The sequence below is a fragment of the Lynx rufus genome, unplaced genomic scaffold (genome assembly GCF_022079265.1).
Source record: "Lynx rufus isolate CCGP_SWC_20201006 ecotype Redwood Valley unplaced genomic scaffold, mLynRuf1.p SCAF_24, whole genome shotgun sequence".
NCBI lineage: Eukaryota > Metazoa > Chordata > Mammalia > Carnivora > Felidae > Lynx > Lynx rufus.
Window position 1 is genome coordinate 1,745,096 of NW_025814839.1, and position 5,794 is coordinate 1,750,889.

The 5,794-nt window shown below is 41.7% G+C and overlaps 1 non-coding gene across 1 annotated transcript; it reads right to left on the reverse strand.

Annotated features, from left to right (window-relative positions):
* Positions 1 to 801: 801 nt before the first annotated feature.
* On the reverse strand, positions 802 to 989 carry LOC124518569 (U2 spliceosomal RNA). Its single transcript, XR_006963697.1, has one exon. It is a non-coding gene; the product is annotated as a U2 spliceosomal RNA (small nuclear RNA).
* Between the last annotated feature and the right edge of the window lie 4,805 nt (positions 990 to 5,794).

A 5,794-nucleotide genomic window follows, 5' to 3' on the forward strand; every position in this document is an offset into this window, starting at 1 on the left:
CTAATTGCAGTTTCAGCCCCTCCCAGGGATGTAACCGTTGACCGCCTCAGGCTGGAATTACCTGGTGAATTCTAATGAGGTAATACGGGCAGACCCCTGCAGTCCGCCATAGGAAGGTGACCTTGCCAGAAACGATGCACTCTATGCTAAAAGTTTCTTCCTGCCCCTTCTGCTTGTAAAAGCTTTCCATTTTGTACAGCTCCTCAGAGCTCATTCCTTCTAGATTGGATGCTGCCTAATTCATGAATTGTCGAATAAAGCCAATAGGAGTTTTACTGAATTTCGTTGTTTAGCACAATATGTGTGCATACACTTTGTATTGATTGGAACAGTACATGTAATAGCGAACACCAAAAGTAACCTAAATGTCCATCAGTAGGAGCCTGGGTAAATTGTACTGCACTCATGACCCTGCAATGCAATAACTGAAAAAGAAATGAAACATTCTGTATCTTCTGATTTGGAAACAGATATAGCTAACTCCCTAACGTATGTGTTGACTGAAGAGTGTGTGTATGAATATATGTATGTTAGCGTATATTACAGTCCCCAACTTATTATGGTTTGAATTACAGTTTTTTTTTACTTTACGGTCGTGGGAAAGGAACACATTAGACACCATACTTCGAATCTGGAATCTGGGTTTCATCCCGGGTTAGCGCGGGACATCTCCCGCGATGCTGGGCAGAGGCCGCAGCTCCCACTCAGCCACACGGTCGGGAGGGTCAACGGGTGGTACACGGACAGCCACCTGCAACACACGCCCCGTTTGTCACTTTCAGTACAGGATTCAATTACAGGAGACAGTCAAAATTTCCTTATAAAATAGGCTTTGTGGCAGATGATTGTGTCCAACTGGAGGCTCGTGTCAGTGTTCTGAGCATGTCTAGTGTGGACCAGGCTGAGCTACAGTGTTCGGTAGGTTAGGCATATTAAACTGATAAGAACAGATACTACACTTGATCTTAGCCAAAAGGCCGAGAAGCGGGTTAGGCATATTAAATGCAACTTTGATTTACGATATTTTCAACTTATAATGGGTTTATCCGGATGTCACCTCATCTAAGTCGAGGAAGGTCTGTATGTATTTCTATATAAATTAATATATATACATAACATGTATACATAATATATGTTAACTATCATATTGTAACAATATACATGTTAAATTATATGCATATATGTTAAATTTTATATCATCGAGGAAATATATACATTGTTAGTTGCAATACACACGCAAGTTTAAACACTTTTGGTTCTCTGCCTCACTTCATGCATGAAAATCTACCCAAGGAGAATAAAAGATTTAATGTAAAAAGCAAAACCTAAAAACTTTTATAAGAAACTATAGGGGAAGGGCACCTGGGCGGCTCAGTCGGTTAAACATCAGATTCTTGGTTTGGGCTCAGGTCATGATCTCATGACCCGTGAGTTCCAGCCCTCTGCTGGGCTTTGCTCTGACAGTGCGAAGCCTGCTTGGGATCTCTCTCTCTCTCTCTCTCTCCCTCTCTGCTCCACCTGAGCTCTCTCTTTCTCTCTGTGCCTCAAAATAAATAAATAAACTTAAAAGAAAATATAAGGGAATACTTTGTGACCTAGAGTTTTAAAAACATCTGTTCATTGAGGGGCCCTTGGGTGGCTCAGTCAGTTAAGCGTCCGACTTTGGCTCCGGTCATAACCTCACAGTTTGTGAGTTCGAGCCCCATGTGGGGCTCTGTGCTGACAGCTCAGAGCCTGGCCTGCTTTGGATTCTGTCTCCTTCTCTCTTTGCCCCTCCCCACTTGTGCTTTCTGTGTCTCTCAAAAACAAATAAATGAAAAAAAAATTTAATAAAATCTGTCCATTGAACAGCACTATTTCTTAAAGAGTGGAAAAAATAGGCCATAGACTGGGAAAAAAATTTATACATATATCCAGAATATATCAAGAACTTCTGCAATCACTTTAAAAAAATGAAAGACAATCCAACAGAATAATGTACAAAAGATATAAAGAGGCAATCCACATAAGCAGATACATCAAGTAGCCATATGGAAAGATTCTCAAGCTCATTAGAAATAAGGAAAATGCAAATTAAAACCACAAGAGATGATTTCAAATCTTTCAGATGGTCAAATACTTGAACGTCTGATCATACCAAATGTTGACAAGTATGCAGAGAATATGAGGGCTGGGGTGGGGGATGCCCCCTCAAGGTAGAATGTCTGGGGCGCCTGTGTGGCTCAGTTGGTTGAGCCCCGACTCTTGATTTTGGCTTAGGTCATGATCTCGAAGTTCATGAGATTGAGCCCCGAGTTGGGCTCTGTGCTGACAGCAAAGAGCCTGCTTGGGATTCTCTCTCTCTCTCTCTCTCTCTCAAAATAAATAAATAAAACGTTGAAAAAAAAAAGGTAGAATGCCTGAGCCCTATAAAGATCTGAAAATGTCTTGTGTTAGGGTATGTTGCAGTTTTAAAGCAGTCTATATGTGTTTTGACCCCCTGTCTTCAGAAGAGGGAGCTTACTTCCTCTTTCCTTGAGTGTGAACTGGGTTGAGTGACTTACTACTAATGAATAGGTTTTGTAAAGGTGAGGGGATGAACTCCAGACCAGATTATAGAAAACATTGCAGCTCCCTCCTTGCTCACTGTCCTAGATCACTCATCCTGGGGAAAGTCAGCTGCCAGGTTGTGAGGACAGAAGAAGCTGGAAGAGAGGCCTGCATGGCAAGTGTCTGGGCTCCCTACCAGCAGCCATGGGAGCGAGCCCTATCAGGAAAGGATCCTCTAGCCTTGTGTAACTTACCAGGTTTGGGTTTTTTTGTTTTTTGTTTTTTGTTTTTGTTTTTTTCTTTTTTTAGAAAGAGAGAGAGTGTGCTCAAGAAAGGGAGAGGGAGAGAGAAAGAGAGAGAGAGAGAGAGAGGAAGAGAATCTTAAGCGGTTTCCACACTCATGCAGAGCCCGACTCAGGGCTTGATCCTATACCCCTGGGATTATGACCTGAGCCGAAACCAAGAGTCAGATGCTCAACCAACTGAGCTACCCAGGCACCCCCTGTTTTTTTTATTATCACCCCCTGCTATAGATGGAATGTTTGTGTCCCCCCAGAATTCATATGTTGAAGTCCCAAGATGGTGATATCAGAAGGTGAGGCCTTTGGTAATTAGGCCATGAGGGTAGAGTCCTTATGAATGGGATGAGGGTCTTTAAAAAAGAGACCCCCGAAGAGCTCCCACACTCCTGCCACGTGAGGACACAAGAGAGGGAATGGCAGCCACGAGCCAGGAGACAGGCCGTCACTGGATTCTGAATCTACAGGTGATCGGATCTTGGACTTCTAGCCTCCATAACTGTAAGAAATACATTTCTGTGTTTTATAAGCCACTCAGCCTGTGGTCTTTTATTATAGCAGCCCAAACAGATTAAGACGCTCCCTTAAAGAGAAATGTTAAATTATATTAAACTTTCAATATACTCATATTAATTATTTAATTTCCCTCTAATAAGAGAAAGTAATTACTAAAGAATAAGATTTTGTCAGACAAGGTTGAGCTTTAGAGGACCACAAATCACTGTAATATCTGAGATTGTTTTGTTTTGCCCCCACCCTTAAGAACAAATTCTCACTCCCTTGGGGGAAGTAAACCCCCCCCACCCCACTGAGAATGTATGTTCTAGCCCCAGTCAAGCCCACCGATGACTACAGCCCCAGCTGATGTCTTGATTGCAATGTCATAAGAGCCTTTGACCCGAAAGATCTGGTTAAGCCTTTCCTGGATCCTTGACCCTCAGAAACTGTGTGAGATCATCTTTATGGTTTTAAGCCACTGCAGTTTTAGATCAATTTGTTACACAGCAATAGATAGTTCAGACAAGGGGCAGTGGTTCAACATATAACGTGTACCATCTCAACATATCTAAGAGTCAAGCAAAGGACTGTGAAGGACCTTACGTTTTGGATAATGCTACAAAGAAAGGAGATACACTGCTTTGGGTTTCACACAGATACCATGCCACAGTAAGTGTGAGCAAATTATTATTAGGTTAAACCATATGAAGTTGTGCTTTTTTTTTTTTTAAGATTTTATTTTTTAAGTTATCCCTACACCCAACATGGGGCTCAAACCTACAACCCCAAGATCAAGAGTCGCGTGCTCTACTGAGCCAGCCAGGTGCCCCTGAGGTTGCCATTTTTGTACCCCAAAATAATCAAATGCTAGCAATTTCATGTGGTTCAACCTAACAGTTGCCAAGAATCTGATTACAGAAAAGCACACTCGTCAGTTTTGTAGGAAGGCCTATGAATTCTTTAAGTTTTGATTGTGGTTGACTCCAGTAGCATTGAGCTTTTAATTTACCTGGTCTCAGTTCCCTGATCTGTGAAGTGGGGATAATAACACTTTACTTCCTGTTCTCAGAAGGATACAGTATTACAAGTAATTAGCGTTGCTGTTCAGATGCAAAGATCTGGAGCAGTGCCTTATTGCTTGTTAACACTCTGGGTGTATTTTTAGCTTGAAGACATGGAAAATATAAGTGGCTGGCTTTCCTGGCAGGTGGTTTTCTTTTCTCTTTTCTTTTTTGTTTTCTCTTCTCTCCAGTCCTCTCCTTTTCTTTTCTTTTCTTTTCTCTTTTTCATGTTTATTTATTTTTGAGAGAGAGCGCTGAGAGAGAGGGAGACACAGAATCCGGAAGCAGGCTCCAGGCTCTGAGATGTCAGCAAGGAGCCCAGTGCAGGGCTCTAACTCACTAACCACAAGATCATGACCTGAGCCTAAGCAGACACTCAACCCTCTACCGACTGAGCCACTCAGGTGCCGCCTGGCAGGTAGTTTTCTAAGGCAAATTTTTACAGGTATGAGTAGCTGGAAAGTCAAGTTTTCTGCACAGAAGAGGTTGTATTTTTTTTCCCCTTGAGCAACACTATTTGACCATCTTCATTTGCTCTGTTTTCTGAAGGAGATGTCATATGTAAATCAATCACTTAGAATTTGTCTTACGACTTTATGCATTTAGCATTAAAGCCTGTGTGTGTGTGTGTGTGTGGTCGTTGATCATTTGTTTGTATTTGTACTGCCAAACCAGAAGCACTATATAAAGATTATAGAATGGAAAAAAATACAAACTAATTTTCTTTTGCACTTAAGCTCCTTGAAATAAACACAGAAATGAGAATTAACTTTAGCAGCCTGAAGCCTTGCTCTATAATGACAAAAGGAACATTCTGAACTAAAATTAACTTCCCCACCAAAGGTGCTAATTTTTGCTTTTATGGTGTCCACATAGTTACAAAGGAAAAAGCACCGTGGTACCACATTTAGAAAATTGACTGAGGATGCCGAGAAGACTTGTGGGTCCTAGGGCCCTGTGGACGAACAGTAAAATGGAAGATTTGATGTGATGGGTTCTAATCCCTGTTTATGATTTTTGATAGAATAACGATAATTTAAGAAATTAAAAAAAATCTCATTAAACTCATTAAGTGATGGAATGTCTTCCCGAGGGGAACAACATGGAAATCATCCTTAACATTTGGGGAAGGTTGACATTGTACTCTAACCATTTTGACTGATGAGATATTGATTCAAATACAGTAGTTGTCCTTATGACTGCTTTGAACTGCAATGTTTTGCTCTTAGAAAGGGACGTAGACGTTTATCCTTTCTGGCTGCCTAGAATCCAAACGCCATTCCAACTTGGGGAATCTTGAGCTAATTCCTAAGCCCCTTTTCCCGACAGGGAACCAAAAAGGCAACGCTGTGCCCTCTCCTGGATCCCGGGCATCTGCAACACAGCCTGGCGACCTAGGCTGAGCCA